Raw genomic sequence first — 26,226 nt, forward strand, 5'->3', positions numbered from 1 at the left:
GGACTCGGAACGCGCGGTATGCAAATGAAGGCAAAGCGCGTGCAAACGCCCCGGCGCCGGGGCTGGCGGCGAGCCCGGGAGGCTGAGCGGGGGGAGCGCGCCCCCTGCCGGCCACGTGCGGAGTCAGCCCCGGGCCGGCGCCGGGCGGGGAGCGAGCGCGGGACGGGGGCGGGGACGGGGGCGGGGGCGGGGGCGGGGGGTGCTGGGGGGCGCCTGGAGGAGCGGCTCCCCCGGCTCAGCCTCCCGTGCGGACGCCAGAAGCCCCGGCTCTAAAGCTGCAAGGTCCGCGGCCGCCGACTGCTGCGAGGTGGGTGTGCGCGGCCCCCACCCGCCCGCCTGGGCCGCGGCCTGCGCAGGGGGCTAGGGTGGGCGCCGCCTGGGCCCCCCCAAGAGCCGCACTCCCTCCACGGTGTCCGCGCTCCGCCACCTCTCAGCACGCCACCCGCCTGCGTCCCCCGCGCCGCCCCCTGCAAGAGGCCACGCGCCCCTTTTCCCGGCGCCCGCGCCCCTTGCTCCGCACAGTCCTGCGGCCCCACGACCAGTTCGCAGGGCGCGCCCCGTGTCGGAGGCGTTGGTGGCGGCTCGCGGCGGCGGAGGAGCCCCTCTCCAGGCCGGCGCCCCGGGGCGGAGCTGAGCGCGATGGGCGCCGGGCGGGAGGCAGGTGGCGCAGCGGCGGCGGCCGGGGGCAGGAGGCGGAGGCGGAGCGCGCGCGGGGCGGGGGCCGCGGGGCCCCGTGAGACTCTCGGGCGAGTGCGCGGCGCTGGAGCCCGGCGCGGGGAGCCTCAGGCGCGGCGGCTGGACCCGGCGCGGGGCCGCGGAGGCCCGAGACCACTCGGGGCTGCGTGAGCGCTTTGTTCCCGCGCGGGCGGCCGGCGCCGAGCCCCCGGCATGGCCCAGGCGGCCGCCCCGCGCCCCCAGCCCCGATACGCGCCTGAGACCCGCGCGGCGCAAGAAGACTGCGTGACCGCCCCCCAAGTTGCGGAGGCGGGGACGGATCTGGAAGGAGAAGCGCCTCTCCGACCCTGTGAGCGTGTGCGCCCGCCAGACCCCCGACCGTAAGTGCCGCGTCCGCCCCACACGCCGCCGCCGTTCCCCGACCCCGCCCGCGGCTGCCGTTCCCGGATCTGCGCCGCAGCCGCGCGAGCGCACGGGCCGTTTACAAAGTTGGTGCGGTCGGCAGGGTGGAGCCATCCCGCTCCGCGCCCACCTATTTGGGCTGAGCGCACCCCGGGGAGCAGAGCCTGACCTGCCGGCTGCGGCAAAACTTCAGCCGGGAGCCAGGCGCCGGGCGCTGCGAGTCCCGTGGGCCCCTGTCGGGCCGCCCGGTTTATTTAACAAAAGCCCCGCGGTCCTGGAGACAGGGAGCCAGGAGTGGGGAGGCCGAGGGCGGCGCAGGGAGAGGCCCAGGGAGAGGCGGCTGGGCTGGGGAGGAGGGTCTCGAGCTCCCTTCAGCCCCTCCTCCTTTCCCTCTCCCTCGGTCACCGGCGCTGCCCTGCAGGCTAAGGGTGGTCTGAGTTGGGCAGCCTGGGCCCCGCTTGGCCCTCCCTCCCCGGGGTATTGACGGCCGCGGGCCTCGGCACAGCCCGGTGGCAGCGATGGCGCGCGCAGCCCTTGGGAAGCGTCCATCTGTGTTGGGCAGGCCCGAAGCCAGGCTGTGGGAACAGCAGGGAGGGAGGTGTGAGCCTCTGTGGAGGGACAGATGGCTGGAAACGCAGCCCTAGACGGCTGACTTCACTTACGTGGAGCAGAAGGCAGCCAGGCTGGTGGTGGCGGCTCGGAGCCGCTGGGCTCCGAACACTCCGCGGGGCTGGCGCTCCTCCCACCCCTGCGCCTGCCGCGTGTGTGCTGGGGCCGCGGCCAGCCTGCGCCCACCCATCCCCTCCACCCTGTGGGCTGAGGCCGGCTGACTTCGGGCCCATTCCAAGGCCCAAGAAGAAAAACGTTTCCTTTGAGGCTGGAGCAAATCGCGTGCTCCTGTGGGTGGGGGCTGATCTGTAACTGTCCGGCCCCACTGCTGTGGCCCTGGCCAGGGTGCGGCTTCTTGGCGTTGGCCGGCCGGGGGTGCGTTTCCTCTCCGGGACCAGGAACAGGAGGTTCCCAGGGCAGCCACCTCGGAGGACCAGGTCGGCTGGGGATAAGGGTCGGGGGACCAGTTATTCTGTGCCTGGCGTTGCTTCTCAAGTTGCTGCGAGGTTGGGAAACTTCTCGAGGCTGGGACTCCACTGCCTCCCCCAGACCTGAAGGGGTGAGGGCTGGGCCTGCGCTTGTCCGACCCTCACCTGCCCCCTGGCATGACTTTCCCCGCCGGGGAGGAGGCAGGAAGGCCCAGCCCTCGGTTCTTGGGCACTCTCGGTGGTGGAGGGCTGGCTCTGTGTGCCTCCGCGTCAAGCTGTACCCTTTGCTGGCGCTCCAGTCAAACTTCCACAGGGTCAGACGGGCAGATGCTGTAGGCACCGCGCATGGGGAGGGTCCTAGTCTCTGCAGCGGAAAGCATCGTTCCTGAAAAGCCGTGCTATTTGGGACTGTCCTGCTGGGCAAGTGGCCACTCTTCCACAATGAAAGGGAGACAGAAAGGAAGAAGCACCCAGAACGGGAGGAACAGATGTGGCCTCCCATGCTACTGGAGAGCGTATTGCATCGGGACCCACTTCCCGCAGGCTCCATCTCTCCTGGGATGTGCTGGGATCTAGTGAGGAGGGAGAAGGGAAGTCCACATGAGTGGTACGTGGCGCCGGGCCGTGCTGTTGTCGCCTGTGAAGCCTGGGCTGGTGAGGGGGAGGGCTTCCCCCAGACACCTCCCTCCAGAACCCTCTGTGGCTGCCGCGGCCACACACCAGCCCTCAGGCTCCCGAGCTCTTGCCCTGCTACCCTCCATCCTGGTAATTCAGTTACCACCTCCAGGAAATCTCTCTGGTTTGGCTCCACGCATTTTCATTTCTGCACGACTGGAAGAAATTAATTTTTCTCCCTATGTGAGGATCTGGAGATGCTGCTGGCAGGCTGGGTCACTAATCCCCAAAATCCCAGCTCCCAGGGCTGCACCGGGAGGGCCAGGGCGCTGGAGGGTGTGAGGTGGGTGAGGCATTTCCCTGCCAGCTTCTGGAACCATCTTGTGGCTCTCTGCTGGCCTCCCTCTCCCCTTCCCTGCTGCACCGTTAGCAGGTTGACTTTGGGGTTTTCTGGTTCATCCTCAGCCCCCCACAGTGCCAGGGTAGAAGGATGGTGGTTGGATTCAGTGGATCTGAATTTCCTTCCCAGGCAGGGAGGCACCAGAAACCACCTCACCATGCCCCAGTGCGTGTGTGCCACACCGGTGTTCAGACCCTGAGTGAGGGAGCCAGACACAGCCGGTGTCCGTGGCGCCACTGGTGAGGTGCTTGCGTCTCCATGGGGCAGTTGTCCTGGCCGGCGCTGGCAGCACTGCCTGCCTGTGTCCTGTCTCTCCTGCTCACAGGGTCGTGGAGCCTTCCCGAGTGGTTCCTAAGCCTACGACAGTGCTGGGGCTTACATGTGTCCCTGTAACACCCACGAGGGACGTGGGGCATTCCCCATCTTTGATGCCTGGAGAGCTGCAGCCACTCCACAGGTCACACAGGAGCCAGTCTGACGGCGGCCTGCAGCGAGTGTTCCCAGGCCCCTGCCCAGCCCCATGCAGGCGTTCCTTTGCCTCTGCCATCGGTCCTGGGCCCCAACCTGCCAGGCCACATTCTTAGAGCGCCTGAGCACCCCAAAGGGGTTGGTGGACCTGGTGGCTGAGGGCTCAGTCATGACTCCCAGTCAACACTGTAGGGGAGAAAGCCCTCACCTGGACATAGGCCCCGGGCCCATCTGGGGTCAGGGCCCCGGTGGGAGAACTTGACTTCTGCCCTACCAGGGTCATGGAGGCCCACGGCCAGCTTCGTCCCAGCTGCTCTAGAGCTGCGCCTTTGGCCAGCCCCACCCGTGCTTCCGCCCTGCTGTGTAGGGGGTGGGAGTGGTCGCTGAAGCCCCTCCAGAGCTGCTGGAGCATCTCCCGGCTATCGTCACAGACATACCGTCCACTGTTCATAGAAATCCACGTCCAGGCCACCAGTGTCACCTAGGCTGGCCCCAGGCCCCTGGGGACAGGAGGGACCCAAAGTCTACAATTTGTCAGTGCAAGAGGCTGGCTTTGCCACCACTTCACTTACAGGACACAAAGTGTCTGTCCTCCAGTGCTCATTCTGGGAGCACGTATTGGTCAAACAACCTACTCTGTGCTGGGGGAGCAGGGGTCCCATGCTGTGAGACGCACCCCGGTGTGTGAGCTTGATCCTCATGGCAGCCGCACAGGTGGGCGCCACTGCCACCCTACTTTCCCGCAGGGGAAGGTCAGGCCACAGAGCTTCCCAGCTCGCCACGCAGGAGCCGATGTGGGTGGGCGCCATGGGGCTCTGGCTCTGTCACATCCAGGTGGGCAGGTCCCTGGAGCTTCCCGCTGAGTTCCGCAGGAGGGCCAATGTGGGGGCGTCTGGGAGTGGGCTGGGCCCCTGCAGAGTCCCACACACACTGTGGGCTGGGAGCCGCTGCCTTGAAGGCGCAGGACAGGGGTGGGGGAAAGCAGAACTGTGGGGTCCTGGCAGGGGAGGGGGGTGGAGGCCGCCTGAGGGCAGGAGGAGGGAGGCTCACAACAGCGTCACCATCCCTGGTGTCAGGGTCTGGGCCAGGCTGGGTGGACTCCACGCCATTTGCCCGGGGGCTCAACGTTGTGGCTCAGTCTACCTGGGAATGCCTGTGTCGGTGAACCACACCCCAGACCCTTTCCTGGGGCTTTTCTTCTGCACCCACTGACTTCCCCGGGCAGAGTGAGAAGGTGTGGTTCTGCTCTGTGGTTCCTGGGGCCGGGACTCCTTTCAGCGACCTCAGTTAACAGAGTGCGGGGCTGCGCTGTGGGAACGGCCCACCCGCCACGCCTGGCAGGGCTGCCTTCGCCAAGAGCACATGCAGGCAGGCTTTGCTTGTCTGGAAAAAAACTCCTGGAGCGGAAACCGCCCTAGTAGCATCAGTGGAAAAGACTCGGGCGGAGACCTGGCCCTTGGGCTGGAAACTGGCAGGGAGGAAAGTGACGATAGTTACTTCCTGGTCCCCATGTCTGAGCTGGCAGCTTTGCCCGAGGGTGGGAGCAGGGACTCGGACCCGCAGAGATGGGTGCCTGCTGTGCTGTGGCAGCCAGTTCCCGGTGGCAGTGAAACAGAAGTTCAGACTTCTGCTCATTGTAATTCCTGGGACCTTACTGAGAGCCAGATGTCACTGGGAAGGAAAACAAAGATGAATTTGGCCGTAATAAGGAAGATGTCTCCGGAGCCGCGGCGCCAGCAGCGTGGCCTGCAGCTGGCCCAGCTCTGCCTCCACCTTCCCATGGTTCTGCTCGCTGTTGGGTCTGGGCTGCTCAGAGCCTCCTCGGCTGCCCTAAGGCTGGGGTCATTGTGGATGTGGCTGGAGGCGGTTTGGGGAGGAAGTCCGGCCCCAGTGCGGTCTGTTTACTCGGCAGAGAAAAGTCCACACTGGGGAGGCGGCGGGTGGGACCAGCCAGTGACCAGGATGGGAGATGCCGGGGAGACGCCCAGGAAACGCCCAGGGCCGGTTAGGAGGGCTCCTGTGCACCCTGGTGGCCGCAAGGTCACAGGCGGAGCTCAAGAGGAGATCCCTGCCCCGTTCCTGACCTCCCTGAGTACCCAGAAAAGCCAGGGGGCAGCCAAGCCAGCAGAGGAGGCAGCTCCCGCTGCAGTGAGGCCCTCTTACAGGTGGGGAGGGGCTCCCCACCAAGGCCAGGGGCGACTGCAGCCCTCTGCCCTATTCTCGGAGGCAGTGGGGAGGGGAATGGGCAGCCCCTCGGCTTTTTTGAGCCCCACCTGGGTCTGAGTGCCCTCCCAGCTGCTGCGTCACCTGCAGCACCTAAGGCTTCCCATCTGCCCCTCAGGTTTCACACGCGAAAGGCAGTCACAAAGGCATCTACCCCTTCGGGCTGTGCTGAGCAGGGAAGGATCCGAGACCGTCAGCCTCATCCCCTTTCTGGGGGACACCTGGTGGTGGCCTCGGGCTCAGTGCTGGAAGTGGTGTCAAGGCAGCTCAGCACCCAGGCCCCCTTCTCTGCAGGCACCTGAACAGAAGCTCACTGCTGCTCCTGTGTCCTTTGCAAAATGGGGTGGTCCAGAGAGACCACCTCTGATGCTCAGACCCCTGCACAGCCCAGATACCAGGCCTCAGCAGGGACAGCTCGGGAGCTTAGGGCCAAGCCCTGGGGCCCTGTGTGCACCAGGCAACCTGCAGACCCATTTACAGAGGATCAGTTGCACCCTCTAGCTACTCCCTGCCAGAGGCCAAATTCCCACTTGGGAACTGAGGCCACCCGACTTGGGCCATCCAGAGCCCAGGGATTTATGCACTGCCAGGGACTCCACGCAGCTGTAGGAAGCTCTCACCAGCCCTGGGCGTTCTTGGGCACCTCCCCTTCCCTCACCTCCACAGCCTCACCCCACCCAGCCTGGATTCAGAGCACAGTGGACCTGGGGCCCTTCCACCTGGTCTCACTGGCACCACAGACATCAGAACCCGGGACTGCCCTGACCAGGGGTGGCGTTGAGTCTTTGGGCTGTAGCTATGCCTGAGTGGACGGAACAGGGGTCTCAGTTGCTGGACCCCACGCATCCCCGCGGCTAATGGCGGCTTGCAGCTCCACCACGTGGCCTTCAACTCCCCTAAATAATGTCTTCTCAATTTCGGGGGTGGAGAGGGCAGGGCCCGCCCCTCATGCCTTCTTCATGCCATCTCTGCCTCCCCTACCAGGCCCTGCGGATGGCACCAGCGAGGCCAGACAGGTCTCTATTCTTCTGGGCCTCCGTGTCCCCGCCTGTCCCTCAAGGCGGATGGTCAACACCACATGCAGGGAAGATGGGCTGGGTGTCTGGCTGAGACCCTGGCCCTGTGGCCCTGTGGGCTACTGTGTCCCCACTGTGCCCCTGTGGCCAACCTCCTCTGTCAGGGTCCAGCAATGCTCATGCCCAGAAGCCCGGACCCTCCAACAGGGGTCCTGGGAGCAGAGTGGGTGGGAATGTGTGCGGAACATCCGTCGGCCTGACCCGTCCTCTCCCGTGACCTGAGCAGCCACCACGGGCAGCCCTGCTCATGTGTGCCTCTGTGTGCCGAGGGGCAGCCTCTCCCATGGGAGCTTTGGCATGCTAGGGAAGAAGAGATGGGGCAGAATTAACGTTTATATTATATAATATTATTTAATCCAGTGTGTCCAAAAGTCATTATTTTCGACATGTTCTGTTTCTTGAAGCCACCAAGGCATTATATCTAGGCTCTCGCGGGGGCAGCGTGCTCCTTGGACTCAGCGGGGTCTCTCCTCTGCCTGCCCCGTGCCTGTGGCCACGACACCACACAGAGCAGAGGGACGGGGATTCCACCAAGTGACGCGCACGTGGCATCAGTGACCACCATGGCTGTGGGGACGCAGACGTGGGCGGTCACTGTGCGGCTTGCAGTCTGGGGCCCTGCCCTAGGGGAGCTCTGTGCAGCCCTCAGGAGTCACCAGTGAGGCCTACGGGAGGCCACAGGACAAAGCTGTGGAGAGAAGGCGGGCAGCACCCAGGCCTGGTCTGTCTCTGGGTGTGTGGACTTCGGGCAGAAGTGACAGGTCCTGATCCTGGCTCCACACCACCCACCTCCCAGGACCTGGCCCAAGAGACCATTCTCTTTTCTTTCTTTTTTTTTCTAGACAGAGTCTTGCTCTGTTGCCCAGGCTGGAGTGCAGTGGCGCAATCTCGGCTCACAGCAACCTCCGCCTCCCGGGTTCAAGTGATTTTCATGCCTCAGCCTCATGAGTAGCTGGGAGTACAGCACACACCACCGCACCCAGCTAAACTTTTTTGTATTTTTGGTAGACAGTGCTTTGCCATGTTGGTCAGGTTGGTCTCGAACTCCTAGCCTCAGGTGATCTACCTACCTCAGCCTTCCAAAGTCCTGGGATTACAGGCGTGAGCCACCCTGTCTGGCCTCCTTTTCTCCTTCAGAGTCAGGGTCTCTGTTGCCCAGGCTGGAGTGCAGTGGCTGGTTCACCACAGCCTGACCCTCCCAGACTGCTCCTGCTTCAGGCTACAGAGTACCTGGGACTACAGGTGTTCACCACCGTGCCCAGCTAATTGTTTTAAATTTTTTTGGAGAGATGGGGTCTTGCCACATGGCCCAGGCTAGTCTCAAGCCCCTGGGTTCAAGTGATCTTCCACCTCGGCCTCCCAAATTGCCGGGACTGTAGGCGTGAGCCACTGTGCCCGGCATAAGGGGCCGTTTCATGGTCGTTGAGCCCAGCACCAGGACGCTGCTTTCCTGGAAGTGTGCTCTACCTATTTGCCAGGATGGGGAGGCGGGCACCGTGGAGGGGGCCGCCTAGTGGGCCATATCCATGACGACGCCAGCCCTGAGGTCACTGTGCCAGGGCCGTTGTGGGGGATGCACACGCAGGTGCCTGTGTGTGAAGTGTGTGTGTTGGTGTGCACGCGTGTGGTGTACCACGGGGTGAAAGCAGGGCCAGGAGAAAGCGAGGCCTACAACGTGGCTGTCCAGAGTCACAGGGGTCCCCACAGCCGACCTCAGAGAACGCTCCGCAAATGATCAGCACCTCGAGGAAGTGCTCACTCTCCCAGACCCTCCTTCCCATCCTCTCTGCATTGTGGCCCCATGAGAGCTTTTATAAAGCATGAGCCAAGACACTGGGGCTTATCAGGGCCACAGCACCTACATCCAGCCAAACCTGCCCAGACCCAGAGACCGCATTGCCCCAGGACCAGGGTGACCGCAGGACAAGCAGAAGCCTGAGCGCAGGCCATGCCTCCTGCGGCTGCTCACTCTGCACCTCGGGGCCAGCCCACGGCCCTTCGTCGCCTCTGGCTCATCCTTGGCACGAGGAGGAGCTTCTGCCCAGGAGACCCTTGTGTTGGAAAGTCACTGCCTCAGACCCGTCCTTATGGGCTTGGGCCCCTCCCACCCCTTAAGGGCGTGCTTGTGTCTCTGCAGGGGGCAGTGTTTTCAGCAAGAGGGTCCTTCAGCTTCCACTCATTCCAGCCACCGGCCTCCTGGGCCCTGACCTGCACCCACCTGGTCTCTAGCGTGGCCAGGCCCACAGAGCCGGGGCTGGGTCTCAGCAGTGCCTCCCACCACCTACCTGCAGGCAGCCCCAGTCGACGGGAGTAGGGCACCTGGGAGGGAAGCTGGGCCCCTATCTCATTTTTGAAGTATCCAAAGTTAGGGACGGGATGGCCAGGCCCCACTCACCACTCCTGGGCCATTAGCAACACGGATGGGTCCCTGGCTGGGAGGAGGTCAAGAGGTCATGAGCTGCCTGCCTCAGTCTCCCCCACTTGTGGGAAAAGATACAGAATATTTATCATGTTAAGCATCCTGTAAGCTTCAGTGGTACTAGTGTGCTCACAATGCCACGGGACTCCCCCAAACATTCTCATCGCCCCAAAAGGAAACCCCACTCCCTCTGGCCGCCACGCCTTCCCTCCCCAGCCCCCACAGTCCCCGTCTCTGTGAACCTGCCTGTTCTGGACACCTCAGATGAAGGGGACGGGGCTGCGTGTGGCCCTTGCATCTGGCTCTGTCACTTGGCTCCCTGCACTCGAGCCTTGGGGGAGCCTTCTTCCCCGTGGCTGAGGATACCCCACTCTGTTTTGTGTGTCTGTTGATGGACATGTGGGGTGCTGCCCTTTGTGGTTACGGTGAACCATGCACTCAGCAGCTGTGGGCACTGGTAGCTTCTGTGTGGACCAACGTCCTCATTTGTCTTGGTTGGATTCCTAGAGTAGAACCCCCAGCTCACTTGGTGACTCTGGGTGTAATTTGTCCACAGGGATTCAGGGGATAAATGCACAAGAAAAGCGGCTGTCCTGGTGGGCAGGGGGCTTGGCCTCGCTGTCACCAGGTCTTCCCGCAGGCCCATGAGAGCTGCCTCCCCACGCCTCTGACGGGGTGGCGCGCTGGCCCCGGGGTGCATGCGGTTGCTGAGGTCGCAGGCTGGTTCAGGGACGCCCAGGGTTGTTTGCACAGCAGCGGCCAGACTGCCTGCAAGCTGTCGTCCTGTTTGATTCATCACATGGCGGTGGGACCTCTCCGGCAGCTGCTCTCTAGCCGCGCGGCTTGTGCCGGATGCTGTACCTGGTTTCTCTGCTTCTACCCCTGCCACCCCTCCCAGGCCCATCTTGCACTTGGCAGCCAGATGCGTCCTGTTAAGGGCCAGTCCCAGCCCCCCAGGGATGGAGCTGAGGTCCTCATGGGGCCTCCAAGACCACACACACTCCCCTTCCGGCTGCCACCTGCCCTGCTCTGCCTGCCTCGCTGCTGCCCACCGTGTGGGCTGGCTGCAGTACAGGGCCTTTGCACTGCTGGCCCCGGGACTGGCACGCTCCCCCACACCTTCACGGTGCCCACCTTCCCTCCAGCTCTTGCTCAGACGTCACCTTTTCAGTGGCTGCCCGCCCACCTACCCACCCGTGCCCCTCCCCACTGCCGCGTCTCCCAGCCTTGGCCGGGGGTCCTGTACGTTTGCACCTCCCAGACAGGGGTCTCATACATTTGCACAGTATTCCTGGGCTTCCCTCTGAGGGCAGCCCTGTGGGGCAGGAGTTTCATCTCTCTTCTACTGCACCTGACACAGGCACCCCGTCTTGCCTGTGGGGCAGTCCCCATCACCCCTCCAGGTGGGTGACAGAGCCCAGGGTCGCCCTCGCCTGCCAGGAGAGGGTTGTTTGCACAGTGGCTGGGCTGCCTGCAAGCTGCTGTTGTATTTGATTCCACAAACAAATACATCCCCTGTGTCCACTTTCCAGCCCTGGGGCTTGACCATGGGTCTCACTGTGTAGGGGCAGCTGGACGTTGTGGCCGCGGAGGCAGCTTGGAGTGATCTGACTACTCAGCAGACTTGGCCTCGGCCCGCTCCGCCTTGTCATCAGCCACAGCAGCACTCGGACACCCCAAGGCTGGGGGTGGGAGAGCATCCCTTCAACCACAGGATCCCAGAAACGCCCCCTCCTAGGACAGCTGTGCCACACACTGAGTACGCTGCTGCTCAGGCCCCAGTGCTGCCAACAAACCACCCCAAACTCAGAGGCATGAGGCCACCCTTGTGGTGCTCAGAGACCCTCAGCCCAGAGTTGGGCAGAGCCCCGTAGTGGCCGTGGTCTCAGCTGAGTGGCCTTGGCGGCTGGGGCTCAACGGCTCGGCTTAGGGGTGCCAGAGGCTCCGTCAGCAGCGGTGGGTGCCGGGTGTCGCTGCCTGTAGACAGAGGCCTCCCCGAGGCCCTCTGTGTGGCCCCCACTTCAGAGGACGTCCCATGCTGGGCAGGCTTCCCAAGGTCAGCATCTGTGCCTTTCTAAGCTGACCGCAGAGTGTCACGAGGTGCCTCTCCACCTTGGCCCTTGCAGCCCACTGGGAGAGGACCGATCGCACGTCCTGAGGGAGCAGGTGGGAAGTCTGTCTGACCTGACTTGGGGTCAGTGAGAGCAGCCTAGCGGGTGTGGGCTCCCCGGGTGGGGGACGGCCGGCTGGGCCTCCGGGGCCTGGGTAGGAGGAGGTAGGAGGGGGATAATCCCAGGCAGTGCTGGCTGCCCAGCCTCCCTCTGTGACAGCTGAGCCCCCTATAGCTACCGCCCAGCCCTGTCCACCCTGGAGCAGTGCAGAGATGAGCGCCTGCGGGCTCCATGCCAGGCTGGTACCTGGCTGGCATGGACCCTGTGGCCAAGGCCGCTGTCTTCCTGGGTGCCCAGCTCTGACCCCAGGAAGGGGTGAGAGGCTGTTGGGGAGGTCCCTGGAGGGGAACAGATGGAGCCTGTCCCTTCCCCGGCCCCTCCTCCACCCCGTGGGACTCGAACACGTGGATATCGTGGTGTGGATCCACCGAGAGCGTCACTGTTTCAGTCTCCAAATCTGAAAACGTTGCTTGTAACGTGCAGCCGCTGCCTTGGAAATTCAGTCCCTCCCTCCTCAGACCTGCCGGTGGGGGGTGGGCTCGGGGGATGCACTGGAGCTTCAGGGACTCACAGCCTGGCTGCAGGGGGCTTGGGGTCAGGATCTGGCTCCAGGAGGAGCTGGGGCCCCGGTGTCCAGCTGCCTCACCGCAGGCAGGGGTCCGTGCTGTCTGGGGAGATCCGTGCCCTATGACATGAAAGGCTGCACCTGAGTGCGGGATGGGACCCGGCTTGTCACGTGGAGCTGGCCCACAGGCTGGCATCCCTGAGCCCGTTAGGCAGTGATTGTGCTCATTCATCCCCTTGGCAAATAGTGATTGGCGCCTACTGTATGCTTGGGGCTGCTCCGTCTGGGAGAGACGGAGATGAAGGCGGGAGACAGCCTCCCCCAGGGCCGTGGTAGTCAACACCAGCTTCTCTGATAAAAGGACATGGAGCTGAGGCCTGCAGGACAAGGGAGGGCCGTGCATGCCAGGCCGAGGCAGGAGTGTGCCCCCACCTCCAGGACCAGCAAGGAGCCTTGTCTCAGAGAAAGGGGATGAGGGCGGGGAGGTGGCAGGGGCCGGACGGGCTGCCCTGCTGCTCTGAGCAGAGGCACGCGGGCTGCCGTGGAAGGCCATGCGCACCCCTGGGAGCCCCCGTGCCGAGGCACTAGCAGCTCGGGAGAGAGAAGTTCCCAGCAGCCCGCGGGCCTCCTGGCAGTCACACGGTGGGGGCGGTACTCACCTTCGCTGTCCTGGCACAAACCTCCTTGGCTGACCCAGGCCCACCTGGTATGACGCACGACAAACCGCATCACAGCCCCGAGACGTGGCCCGGTGACTGACGTCGAGCCAGAGAGATGGGAAGAGAGGTCACTGGACCTCGATCCCCGAAAACCACAGCACAGGGCAGAGCAGACCCTGGCATCTCGGAGGTGAGGCCAGGACAGACGCCCCAGCCCACAGCACACCAGGTCCCTGGGAGCACTCGGGGTCCTTCAGTGGTGGATTGCGCTGGTTTGTCCCCTGGACGCTGCAGGAGGAATTTGTCACACCTGTCAGGTACCGGAACTCCCCTGCATGGAGCCCAGGTTCACTCCTCGCCTCTGGGAACAAGGCTGAGCTGCTGGAGGCACAGCCGCCCTCGGAAGCTGACCGCACGGCGGCTGAGCAGGCTCTGTCTGGTTTCTTCAGGGACCGTCCCTCCTGGGAATTCACTTACTGGCTGCACTGCAGTGGATTAACCCCTTTCACAGGTGGAGAAAGTGAGTCCGCCCAGCGCCCACCAAGTGCACCCTGCAGAAATCACGGGAGCCTCCCCCGCCTCGTGGAGCTGATCTTCCAGGGGCTGAAGAGATGGTGCTAGCTTGAGGCTGCGGCCTGTGGGAGACGGGAAAGCCTTGTCCCTCTAGTCCTGGTCCTTCTCAGTCTCTCTTAAAAATCATTGTAAACACGTTCACACGGGCTCTGACATGTGGAGCACCCTGCGGTGACCCAGAGCCGGCGTGGGGAGGACCCTGTGGTGACCCAGAGCCGGCGTGGGGAGGATGGCGTGGTGACGCAGAGCCGGCATGGGGGGGACGGCGTGGTGACCCAGAGCCGGCGTAGGGGGGGATGGCGTGGTGACCCAGAGCCGGCGTGGGGAGGACCCTGCGGTGACCCAGAGCCGGCGTGGGGGGGACGGCGCGGTGACCCAGAGCAGGCGTGGGGGGGACGGCGTGGTGACCCAGAGCCGGCGTGGGGAGGACCCTGCGGTGACTCAGAGCACCACCTCATCCTTGCTGACTGGGGTTCTCCATCTGCAGCCTGGAAAAGCCCACGGGGGCAGTTCTCAGCCCTGGGAGAATACGTCACCAGGCTCCCCACACGCAGGGGCTCTGGGCGGACAGTCTGGCCAACGGTGAATACTGAGGGACAGTCCTGAAGAAGCTGGAAGCCTGTGGTGGCCGTGGCACCCTGGAGAAAGAAGCGCATCCAGCCGTGTGCCTGCCGGCCGGTCTGTAGCTTCTCCCAGCCTGTTCCTCTCACTGTAAAGTGACCCCTGGCCCCACGGCTAACCTCAGAGCCATTCTGCCGCGAGGAGAGCAGCCCTCGGGCACTGCCTGGCACAGGAAGGGCCTCCCTCCTGGCGGAATGTTCCCTGGGGGCTGTTTTGACACAGCCGCACCACCCTCTGGCCCCCTGCAGACATCCTGGAGGCTCCCTGAGAGCCCTGGGTGGCTGAGTCGGCACCCGGAAGGCCTGCAGCAGAGCTGGCCCCTCGAGGGTCTCCCTAGCAGCTGCCACCCCAGCTGCGGGTGCACTGTGCCTGTGCCTGGCCCATCTGCCTGCCTGGCACCTTCCCAAGACCAGGGGCTGGGAGAGGACCAGTCAGGGCAGGGCGGGAACCCGGGCCTCAGCCCACTGTGGACACGGCTTGCCGCTCTAGGGTCAGGGAACACCATGTCCAGGACGAGGCTGTGCTGTGTGACCCTGAGCCACCCCCTGTCCTCTCCTCTGGCTGGTGCCGGCCTGAGATGCCACGCAGACACAGCAAGCCCTGGGCTTGACTACAGTGACTGGTGGCTTCTGGTTTCTTTAGGGTCCGTCCCTCAGTTCTCACTGCCCGACTGCCCCATTCTCACCCTCACGGCTGGTGGGAGTGACTCTGACCTTGGCAGAGAAAGCTCTCAGTGAGGTGGGAGGAGATGGCAGCAGCCTCCATGGCCCAAAGCTGTGGGCAGCACTCACCATGACAGCCCTGTCAGGTCTGAATTTAGCAGGTGGTCCCTGCACCTGCTCGGCACAGGCGCCTGGCTGTCCCCGCTGGGTCTGGCCAGCTGGGGCAAATGGGTGAGACTAGCCACATCTGGGCAGCAGACGCTGTCTGACAAGAGACCCTGTGCTCCCAGTCATAGGGCCTCTGCTTCTGAGGAGCCACGGGCCTTGTCCTGAGCCGGCTTAAGGACCAGTCCCTGCATCCAGACTCCTCGAGACCCCACGGCACAGCATGGAGAGCCACCCTGGCTGCCCCAAAGCCACCACTGGGCCCTCCACCCACCCCCCTCCTCCACCCACCCCCCTCCTCCACCCGCCCCCCTCCACCCACCCCCCTCCTCCACCCACCCCCCTCCTCCACCCGCCCCCCTCCACCCACCCCCCTCCTCCACCCGCCCCCCTCCTCCCGCCCTCCTCCTCTACCCGCCCCCCTCCTCCCGCCCTCCTCCTCCACCCGCCCCCCTCCTCCCGCCCTCCTCCTCCACCCGCCCTCCTCCTCCCGCCCTCCTCCTCCACACGGCCTCCTCCACCCCACCTCCTCGCCTGCCCTTGTCCACCCACTGTCCTCCATGCGGCCTCTGTCTCTGCTGACCTGTCTGCCCATTGCTGACCCCCTCTCTAAGGCCATCTCAGCCATCACCCCCCAGAGCCTCATTCTCTGCTGCCTTCCTGGACTCCAGGCGCCTCTCCATCGGTCTCAGCAGAGTCTCACCGCCTTCTGGTCCACGGCCCTGGGGAGGCAGGGCCAGGACGGAGCTTGTGCAAGGACCTGCTGGGTCCCGTGGCCTATGCTGCCCCGCACTTGGGTGGTTCTCAAGGCACACAGCACACTCCGAATCAGCACAGCCACTGTGGCTCCCAGGGAATGTGGGGATGGCAGGGCCAGAGAGGCCAGATCTTCACCCAAGCTCACTGGGACTCAGCCCAGCAGGTGCACCCCTCCAGGGCAGCCATGACCAGCCCCTGCTACTGGGGGTCCTTGCTTTAGGCCTGACTGGTTCGCTGTGACGCTGCCTGACCGTGCCCCATCCCCACCCCCACCCGGTGGGTCCCTGTGCGCCCTCAGCCTCAGGTCCCAGGGGTCTAGGGGTCTTCCTGATCCTCCCACTGTGGTGATCTATGCTTTGAAGTCCTGGCCAGTAAGCCTGGGCTCCTCCCCGGGCCTGCCTGTGAGGGAGGACAGTCCTGGGGGTGGGTTCCGCATTCCAGCCTCCCCCAGAGCCTCCCCAACCTAGAAGGTGCCGGCATCTGGCCCAGGAGCCCAGCGCCTGCGTTCCAAAGCCGACCCCCATGTCAGGCCCTTCCCACGCTGACAGCAGCAGCGACAGATGCTGAGCGGAGCTGAGGAGGATGTGAGGCTTGGCCTTCCTCCCCAGGCGCGCTGCTCCGGGATTGGGCTGTGAGGAGCCTGCAGCCGCTTCACAGCTCGGCAGCTCCTCAGCTCACACAGCAGGAAGCGTGCTTGCTGCTCAGACTGGATCAAAGGCCCACACAAACAGCCCTTCCGATGGCAGTGGGTGTTGTGGGTAACACGGCTGCCAGAGGCCCCCCCGCCCTCAGACTGAGGTCTCTGTACAAGGTCCCTGAAGCTCAGGGAACCTTGGCAACACGCTCAGCCTGGAGGCCTGCATGGAAGGGGAGGCGGGCAGGAGCGGAAGCCCCTAATCCTCACGTTTGTGGGAAGAGGAGGTGGTTCGGGTCCCCCCGTTTGGCAGGGAGAACGCTGAGGCCCAGCAAGGCCAGCTCGCTCACCCCCAGCTGTGGACGCAGACTTCAAACCCCGAAGCCGTGCCCCCACCCCGTCAGCCTGCATCGAGGTCTCAGCACAGCACAGCACAAACTTCCCTGCGTGTCTCCCTCCACATTCAACACACTGGGGAGACTTGGGGTGTTTGGAGAGAACCGTTGGGGGCCGTGCAGCCACGGAGGGGAAGGCACGGGCGCTGTGTGGAGCCGGCTTGGGGTCGGGTCCGCCTCCGGCTCCGTCCACCCCGCTGTACACCTCGGGCAGCCTTCCTCTCTGGCCTTTGCTGCCCGTCTGTACAGTAAGAAGAGTGAGGTCTATGTTTTCCCCGTGGTTATATCACAGAACAGCCTTCTGGGAGGGCTGCAGGGTTAAATGAGTGAGTATTTTGTCAGCCACGTGAACCACGCAGGGGCAGAGCCTGTGCTACGGGAACACTGATGTCGCTGTCTCTGAGGTGGGGACAGGATTCCAGGAAGGGGCCGCCCACCACCCTCTGACCCTGTGGCTGCAAGCTGGGACCCGGCCAGTGGGACGGATTTGCCCCAGAATGGGCGTGGCTTGGTCCCTGTCCAGGCGTTGGTGCATTCTTGACCCCGCCCTCAGGAAGGCCCTGGAGCCCAGCCCTTGTGTGTGGTGGGAGAGGCGGCCTCGGGCACCAGCGTGGCCAGGCCCTGGGGTGGAGGCTTCTTTGAGCCTCGAGGGGCAGACAGCACCTAATGCCCCAGCACACGGACTCCTCCCGGCACAGCGCCCACTTCGGTGGCCGAGGCAGACAGGATGAGTACAGCACTCCGCCCTCGAGCCCACCGAGCAGCACCGGGCTTCCTGCAGACGGTCCTCGCCCTGCTGCGGGACAGGACTGTCACTGGCTCTGAGAGCCCAGCCAGCTCTGGCCACCTCTGCATCCTTAGGCCGCAGAATCCTAGGGGAAGAGCAGGGCCAGCTTCTCTGGGGGCTGTTTTCTGGAAGGAATTGGGTGCCCTCTTGGGTGAAGACAACCCTCGGGATGGCCTTAGAGAGACCTGAGGCACCAGGCCAGCCAAGCCCCTCAACCCAGCTCCCGGGACGTCCTGGCCACCCCACACATTTGGTGGCATCAACACCAACCCTGAAATCAGAGCCCTGGGTTCATGACGCACCTGGCCTGTCCCCGTGACTTAACCTGGGACGGGCAGGTGCCTCTGTGGCCTCCGCTTTGACATCTGTGAACAGGGAGTCAAAACGTTCCGCGCAGAGGGATCTGGGTGAGGCGGAGAGAGGTGTCCGCATTCCCCACGTAGACACTTACTGAACCGAGCGAACAAATAGTGTCACTACCGCAAAGGCTGTGGTGCCTATGGAGGGCGTCCCAGGTGCCCCCGAGGAAGCAGCTTCAAACGAGGGGCTGCAGCCATGAGGCACCCAGCACCTCAGGTGTATGGCTCAGTACATGGAGCTGACACGATCCTCATTCCCAGGGGGCTGTTTAGGGAGACTCTGATGCCCCCATCGCCCCAGCAATGGAGCCTTAATCAGGGCTTCCTAGACAAAATCCAAGCCTCTCCCCTACCTTCCCTCCCTCCCCCAGGAAAATGTGGTTCGGGAAATAAGCATCGTCCTGAGGTGCCCTTCCCTCTGCCCCAGGGGCGGCAGTACCCACAGGCAGAGTCCAGGGGACTGCTGGCAGAGAGGGCTGGGGCCTGGACCCCCACCAGGGAGGTCCCGGGAAGAAGGACCCACGAGCCACCCTAGATCAGGAAATCCCGGCTGGCAGGGTGCCACCACCTCCGTCACAGCCAGACACACTTCCCATCCTGCCAAGCTGGGGTGGGGCGGCGTGGCACGGGGAGGACCCGCTTGGCTTCCCGCTCCCCTGCCATCCTTTCTGCTGCCTGCGTGTAATTAACAGACTAATTAAAAACAGGATGAGTTAATTGGTATTCATTTATGTGGCAGATGTTTTTAATTGAGGCAGGAAACGATTTACCTGTTTACATCAACAATGGCAAAGACAGGATCGTAAAACACTTTTATAAAAATATCTTCCTCTACCTTCCTAAAAAGCAATGAAATTGCTTGGTGTCCCCTGCCCCAGGCCTCGGCCCTGGGAGAGCGGGGCAGGCCCTGCCCGGGGGAAGGCCCAGGGTGGGGGCGGAGCAGGGAGGTCGGCCAAGAGGAAACATCTGTTGGAGAGCTTTGCCTGAGCAGCCTGTTTTCCTTAAATTCAGAGAAAGGATGTGTTGTTCCAGGTTGTGAGGACATGGGGCGGCCTACGGCTGCTCTCCAAGACGCCTCCCAGTGACTCCAGCCGTGCTGGCTAATGGAGCTCCCTGGGGAGGGGCTTGGCCTCCAAGAGGGTGGGAGGCAGCCTCAGGTGGGCCTGGCTAGAGGAAGACCACCCAGCTGGGCTGGCGAGCAGGCGGGGCAGGGAGGGGCGGGGGACCCAGTCCTCATAGCAGAATCTGGGAGCAGGCTGGTGTGGCTGCCCCCCCCCCCGCCATGCCCAGGGAGGCAGAGGCCGCTGTCAGCCGCCTGCGCTTTCGGTACCTTTGGCATTGCGTGGTGGGGCCCTGCCACTCCGTCACCAGGCACCACCTATGGCCACTGGAATTTAAATTAATTAAGATGAAATATTCCTGGCTGGGTGCAGTGGCTCAAGCCTGTAATCCCAGCACTTTGGGAGGTTGAGGTGGGCGGATCACTTGAGGTCAGGAGTTCAAGACCAGCCTGGCCAACGTGGTGAAACCCTATCTCTACTAAAAGAAAATACAAAAATTAGCCAGGCATGGTGACATGTGCCGGTAACCACAGCTGCTTGGGAGGCTGAGGCACAAGAATTGCTTGAATCTGACAGGCAGAGGTTGCAGTGAGCCGAGATCCTGCTGCTATACTTCTGGGTGACAGAGTGAAACTCCATCCAAAAAAAAAAAGATAAAATGTGAAATTGAGTTATTCCCTCATAGGGCCTCCTTTCTTGTTCTTGGCAGCCAGGTGGGGCTCCAGCAACTGTCAGGGCCTGGAACATTCCACGATTGCAGAAGTTTCAGTGGTCAGCCAATTTCGCGTCCCTGGGTGGGAGGACGGAGGCCTCGGATGCACAGAGCCTGACCTTTCACCATCTGGGGTAGGAGGAAGGCAGGAACACCCACCCCAGGGAGAGGGATGAATCCATCAGCCGAGTGCTGGAGAAGCCAGTGGTTTACCCACCAGCACTAATTGAGCACTTACTGTATGCCTGCGCTTGTGAATCACTTGAATTCTCATTAATGCTCATGCTGTTCCGGGCTAACTCCCAAGGGAGGAGTTAGGACCGTCCCCTTTGTGCAGATGAGGAAACCGAGGCCCAGTGGACATCAGTGTGAGGCGGGGTCTGACACGGCCCCCAGACTTGCATTGCAGTGGCCTCCAAGGATTAAGAGGAGCAGTGCTATGACTTCGACAAGACGCCATCCTTTGCCTTTGCTCTTAGAGTAACCGAGCACCAGACTGCCCGTGCTCAGAAGTAGCTGAGGTCCCGCCCGGGCACTCGGTGGAGAGGCTGCTCCAGGTGGGAGGGAGCCCCCGCCCGGCACGCCGTGTGCCACGTGCACCATGTGGAGAATTCGAGGAGTGGGTTTGGCCCTCGTGATGATGGCCGTGGGCACTGGGCTTTTTACCTGTAAGGTTGAGTGGATACTGGGCTGTGGGGACAGTGCCTGAGGCGATGCTGGTGACCTTGCTCCACACCAGCCCTGGAGGCACGGTGGCCCCAGCTTCTCCTTATCTCCTGGGCCATTTGGCTGACCTACCATGGAACTTCTGGAATGTTTAGAGAGTTCTCGTGGCAAGAAGACAGAATGCTCTGGTCTAGGGTCTCCGGCCTGGGCATGGCTCTGCTCCGCCCTCCCACCACCCAGCCTCCTGTGCGGGGCTCACAACATAAAACCAGCAACGCGTTTTGGGGAGTTGAGCGGGCTGTGCGCGTGGAGCTGAAGGCCTGCGCCAATGGTGTGTGTCCTCGAGGGCAGGAGCCCCAGCCCGTCTGGGAGGTGAGGGAGGGAAAGGCCTCCCAGGGTGTGGCTGTGACCTGAGCGTGATATGGCTGGTTCCAGGGGCAGTCCCAGCCCACCCAGCAAGGGCGGGAGAACCAGGCCCCTTCTGATGCCCGGGCAAGAGGACGGGGCCCGCGCCGTGGTGGGGCCTTCTCCCAGGCCTCCCTTCACCCCCAGTCTGCAGGGGTCAGTGAGGGCCCAGGTCGGTGTCTCACAGTCAAAAAACTGAGAAGCAAAAGGGGCATTGGCACCAGGGAGGCCATGCTGTCTCTCCACGTGAGTCACGGCCGCACGGCCTGGCCACGCCATCTCACGGAATATCCACGTGCGCAGGGGGAAGCCCCAGGCAAGGCCAGCGCAGGCTGCCTCTCAAGTCCCGTGGGGCTGCTAGGATTGGGTTTCGCGTGCACCGTGTCCCGGGGTCCCTCACCCAGGATGGCCAGTGACTGTCCCATGTGCATTCATGTCATTTCTCGTCCCCGTTGCACAGATGTGGACACTGAGGCCGCCCACCCAGGCTGCAGCATCCAGAGCCTGAGCTCAGCCCCCCAGTTCTGCACTTTTACAGAGGGGCCAGCTGAGGCACAGCACTGTTCTGGGCGCAGGGCCCATCCTGAGCGCCGGGAGCCCAGTCTGCACCACAATCCCAGGAAAGGCTGTGCGAGAGGCCTTGCTGCGCCTCTGAGGCTGGGCCCTGGGGCATCCTGGGATGAGGGTCGGCTGGGCTGACCGGAGGAGAGGCCTGGAGCCCTTGGGACCTGTTGTGGGCTGCGCCCCCTCCTCCCCTGCCTGCCTGCGGTCAGCTCTGGGGAGGCCAGAGACGACCCCCCTCCACGGAAGCATGTCCCAAATGCCTGGAGCAGTGGGCTCCAGAGCCAGGTGGCCTGGACCTGAGCCTCAGTTTCTCCAACTGACAGCCTCCTAGACCTGCGGGGACCTGAAACGAGGTGACCTGCACAAACGCTCAGGTCAGGCAAGGCACACAGAGGGCACCATCGCCGTGGCTGCACTGCCTGTGTAAAGGCCTCAAGGCAGTCACCTGTGTCACCTGCCCAGCATCCTGCGTGACAGTCAGAGGAGGCTACAGCAGAAGCAGGGCCTGTGGCTCCAGAGCTGAGGAGGGCATGAGGCGGGGAAGGCCGGGAAGCCACGACTTCCCCTCCCATGGAGGGTTCTGGAACCCCCTGGCTGGGAGCCCTGGCCTGTGGCCGTTTCCCAGCTGGGCAGGGCGGGCTGGGCGCCCCAGGCGAACAGGGAAAGTGATGGATGAGTGGCTGGTCCCGGCACATTCTGTATTCTTTCCCACCTGCTCCGCCAGGCCTGGAAAGTGGCTTCCTCTGCCGGCTGGTTAGCGACATTTCGCTGGGAACTGGATGCGCCATCTGGGAAAGACACGGCCTCTCCCATGGGCCCCAGGGAGTGGCCTCCACGGTCTGGGAATTTTCTTTTATAGACTCTCTCTTTGATGTCCAGGCTGGAGTGCAGTGACACGAATTCAGCTCACTGCAACGTCCGCCTCCCAGGCTAAAACAGTTCTCAGGCCTCAGCCTCCCAAGTAGCTAGAATTACACACAAACACCATCACGCTCAGCTAACTTTTGTATTTTTAGTAAGATGGGGTTTCACCATGTTGCCCAGGCTGGTCTCAAATGCCTAACCTCAGGTGATCTGCCCCCTTGGCCTCCCAGAGTGCTGGGACTACATGCATGAGCCGTCGTGCCCAGTAGGTCTGGGAATTTCCTTGACAGGTGGGAGCTTGGGAGGCAGGTGAGCCTGCAGCCAGGGCTGGGGAGGAGCCGGCGCCCTCTCTCCGTCTTCTTCCTTTAGACGTCTTTGACCGGCTCCTGCATGCCCAGACCCTTTGGGGGAAGCCGCATGCAGGGAAACCCAACATCAGGGCACCCACGACTCCGCCGTGCCCAGAGAGGGACACATTGAGCCCGGAGCCAGCGCCTGAGCCACAGAGGGTGGGAAGGACAGGCAGAGCCCCTGTTCTGGGGTCGGGGGACAGACAAGTAGAAGAGGCCACCGTCAGCCATGGGCAGGGAGAGTGAGGACGCTTGGCAGAGGCCCGAGCCACAGAGGTGGGGAGGCCAGGAGGGCAGCCGCACCTCCCACGCTGCAGGTGCCCTCTGTGGCTGGTGTGGAAGGGGCAGCTGGGCCAGGCCAGCTGGATCCACACCTGGCTATCCCCATGCTCAGCCTATCTGTGCCTCGGTTTCCCCACTCAATATGGAAAAGCGCAGTCTCTCCATCGGGGCCACGGAAGAGTCCATGAGGATGGGCTTGGCCCTCTGTGTGAGACCCTTCCCCTCCAGGTGTCGGGGCCCTTCTGATGAGACTCCGCATCCCCTGCCCACCTGCCTCTGAGCCAGGACCTCAGCACAGGGGCCAACACCCAGAATGACCCCGCCCGCCCCAGCAAGAGGACTACAGTGCCGTTAGGACACATGTGCAGGACGTGGGAGGATGGCCAGGGTGGGACAGCAGGTGCCCCGGGGACCCGCTTGTATGGGGCAGCCAGGCCACGGGACCCTCCCCAAATTCCAGGCTCCTTCTGCACAGGCAGGCTGGACCCTCGCTTTGCCACAACTGGTTTCTGCACGAGTGAAGCTGGGCCTCGGGGGCTGTTCAAAAATAAATGGGGGTGGCCTCGGGGACCGGGATCCCCTTGCAGCTGACGTGGGGCTCAGGGATGCTGGAGGCCTCATTTCTGTTTCATGGGTACTTTGAGCTCTGGAAAGAAACCCCCTCAGGGTTGGAACAACCATCCTTATGCTCACGCCTCAGAGCCCGGCCAACCCCGGGTGCAACCCCAGATCCCTTATGGCAACGGGTCACCCACCCCAGCCTCGAGTGCGAGGCAGAGTCCCTTCGGCCCCTGTGACACCCGCAGGGCCACACGTCCCAGTGCTGCCGAGTCAGGGTCCAGGCTGGCTGGCGTTGGGCTGGTTCACCTCCTGGTGGCTGCCGTGTGCGGCCCGAGGGCGGCCGAGGGGGGCTCCAGGCACACACTCTGGTGCTTCTGGGCTCTGAGTCCCAGAATAAGTCACTTGCCCTCTCTGGGCCTCAGTTTCCCCATCTAGAAAGTGGATGTAGTTATGGTGCCTGCCTCACGGGGCAGCGAGTAGAGGATGCTGGGATCAGGCCTGGGAAGTGGTGTTCCTCCATGACGTCAGCCCTCCATGACATCAGCCCTCCCTGCCACTTCACTCTTCTGCCCTGAGACACAAACCCCTAGAGACAGAGGCTGCCCCTTTCCTGGCGCTGCTGAGCCCCGGGTTTACTGGGAGCCACGGTGCCAGGACACGGGTCTGCTGTGCAGCACGAGGGGCTCTGTGTGCCAGCAGTTTTATTTCTCCAAGTGGTTTGGTGACTGAGTTCTCCTCCGTGTCTGGATGGGCCGTCTTGCAGATGGAGGCCAGTAAGTGGTCCTGTGCACAGGACGAGGGGATGGGCCTGGCCCGGCCTCTTCCTGCGTGGTTCACAGCCACAAGCTGGTAGCCCACGGGGCCTCCGAGCCTCAAACTGGGTCTGGGGAGTGGAAATGGCGCTTGGTCGAGGTGCAGGGCCTCAGCAGGGAATGGGGCGGGAAGCCAGGCACCCGGGAAGGACGAGGCTGGGCCCGTCTAGTGCTGCCTTCGCCTGGAGAGGAGCCTGCGGATGGCCTTGGTGGAGCCACGGACCCGTGGGGGGCTCCCCATACTGCTTGGGTGTGCAGGGATGGAGAAGGGTAACAGCCAGCACTTCAAGTGATCACAGGGAGCACTGGGCCCCTGCCGAGCATGGCTTCCCCTCCATCACTTTAGTGACGGACCGTGCTGCACTGGCCCAGGTGCGAGGAAACGGCGGACAGGCTGTGGCTTGTTTGAGGAAGCCCGGCCGGCAGGACTCAGCCTCCCTCTGCAGCTGTGCGGTAGACCCGCCGTGCCTCCTTGCCCAGCCGGTTCCAAGGAGGTGGGTGTCCAGGGCAGCCGTGGGTCCCCTGCCCTGAGCCCCGGCCCCCCGCCCCCCCCGTGTCCTGCAGCTGGGCAGCCTGGCCCCTCCCACACATCCCCCTCCAGCGCCCAGCCCCACCTCCTTCAGCCCTGCCCCTAACCACTGTGCCCACTCACCCCCACTTTCGTCTCTGCTCCCTTCCAGCCCCTAAGGGGTGGACCCCAAAGAGGCATTTTCTCTGGGGGACTTCCTTTGGAGGCTGCCCCGGTTGAGCTATTTCCTGGGAGACCCAGCCAAGCACAGAGACCCTGTAGACAGGTCCGGCAAGAGGCAGGGCCACTGAGCAAGGGGACGTCCTAGGGAGGTGAACGGGGGAGGCTGGAAGAGCTCTGGGGACGGGCGGCCTCTTCTGCGGAAGTGAGGGAAGGAGGGGAGGTGGCCAAGCCCTGGGGGAGAGCAGGGTCAGGGAGTGATGTGGACTGAATCCCCATGTGCAGTGGGAGCTGCTGGAGGGTCTCGAGCAGGAGAGAGGCGACGTGCCCTCCAGAGACGGCCCCGGCTGCTACAGTGCAGACCCCCGACTCCCTGCTGCCCTCACCCCACCCCCTCTCCTTCCCAGGTCCCTCCTCAGGTCCTGGCCAAGTCCCAGGCTATTTCGTTGGCCACAAATCCTGTTCCTGTAACCACCCCCACTCACCCTCATCTTCCCTGTGGTCCTTGTCACTTTGCTTTCTTGGGTGGAGTCTGAGCCGGGGGCAGCCACAGGGGCAAGTTGAGCCACACATGGCTCTGTAAGCCTCGGCCTGGTCCCCTTGCATGCCAGGCAGGCTGTGGGGACCTCCCCGTCATCACCCTGTCAGCCGGCTTCCTCCACACGTACAGAGGACGAAAGTAAGGCTCAGAGAGGGGAAGAGGCTCTCCCTAGGCCACACAGCCAGGAACACTTAGGATTCAGCAAACCCCATGAGGTCCTATCACCTGCACGGCTGCCCTGCACAACCCGGGATGGGGCCCGCAGAGGAGAGGGGAGGCCACCAGCCACTCCCTGGTGTGTTCCTCAGGCATGGGGCCTCCTGTCCCCGACAGCCTCCGTTCGCCTCTGGTTTGAATTCTAGACCTGCTGCCTCTTTGCAAGTACCCTGAGCCCCAGGAGGAGGAGGGTGCATTGATGACAAGCCAGGACTTGGAAGTCCTGCAGAGCCTGGCCCTGGGGGGGGCAGCTCTGGGTCGGGGTTCAGATCCCAGCACGCAGCGGACTTGCGGTGGGGCCCTGCATAGATCATGTCACCTCTCTGAGCCTCGTCCCTCCTTGTAAAATGGGCTGATGGTAAAATGGGCTGATGGTAGCGTCACCGCAGAGGGTCCACGAGAGTGACAGGAGGCCTCAGTATCTGTAAGTCATCAAGAAGAGCCTCCCCGCGGTGAGCCGCTCTCCAGGTCTCCTGGTAAAGGGACGGCCGCTGTTCTGCCCAATGGGGACCCACGAAATTCTGACTGCCCTGGGCACCACAGGGCACTGTCTGCTCTGGCTTCCAGCCCAGCGTGTCACAAGCATGCGGGCTGTGGCCGTAAGCCCTTGTTGGATGATGACTGTGGTAACTCCTTGTGCTGTGGCCTGACAGCCCTGGTCTCCTGGCCACCCTCTCAACCTTACGAAACGTGGCGTGTCCGTCCGCCCCACAAGCCCGCCCAGTGCCCGGCACCAGCTCCCCGGAGGGGGGCTCTCTGTGCAGCCACTTCTGTTATTCGATTTTCAAAGCTGGAATGAAGCTGCCTCCGTGGGAGGGTTTTGAAAGGTCCAAACAGGT

At 63.4% G+C, this 26,226-nt stretch overlaps 1 long non-coding RNA gene across 1 annotated transcript; it reads left to right on the forward strand.

Moving 5' to 3' along the window:
- The first annotated feature begins 12,014 nt into the window (after positions 1–12,014).
- Positions 12,015–14,988, forward strand: LOC141583104 (uncharacterized). The gene is made up of 3 exons (XR_012515860.1): positions 12,015–13,230; positions 13,771–13,961; positions 14,857–14,988. It is a non-coding gene; the product is annotated as an uncharacterized LOC141583104 (long non-coding RNA).
- Positions 14,989–26,226: the final 11,238 nt, after the last annotated feature.

The sequence above is a fragment of the Saimiri boliviensis genome, assembly GCF_048565385.1.
Source record: "Saimiri boliviensis isolate mSaiBol1 chromosome 1 unlocalized genomic scaffold, mSaiBol1.pri SUPER_1_unloc_4, whole genome shotgun sequence".
NCBI lineage: Eukaryota > Metazoa > Chordata > Mammalia > Primates > Cebidae > Saimiri > Saimiri boliviensis.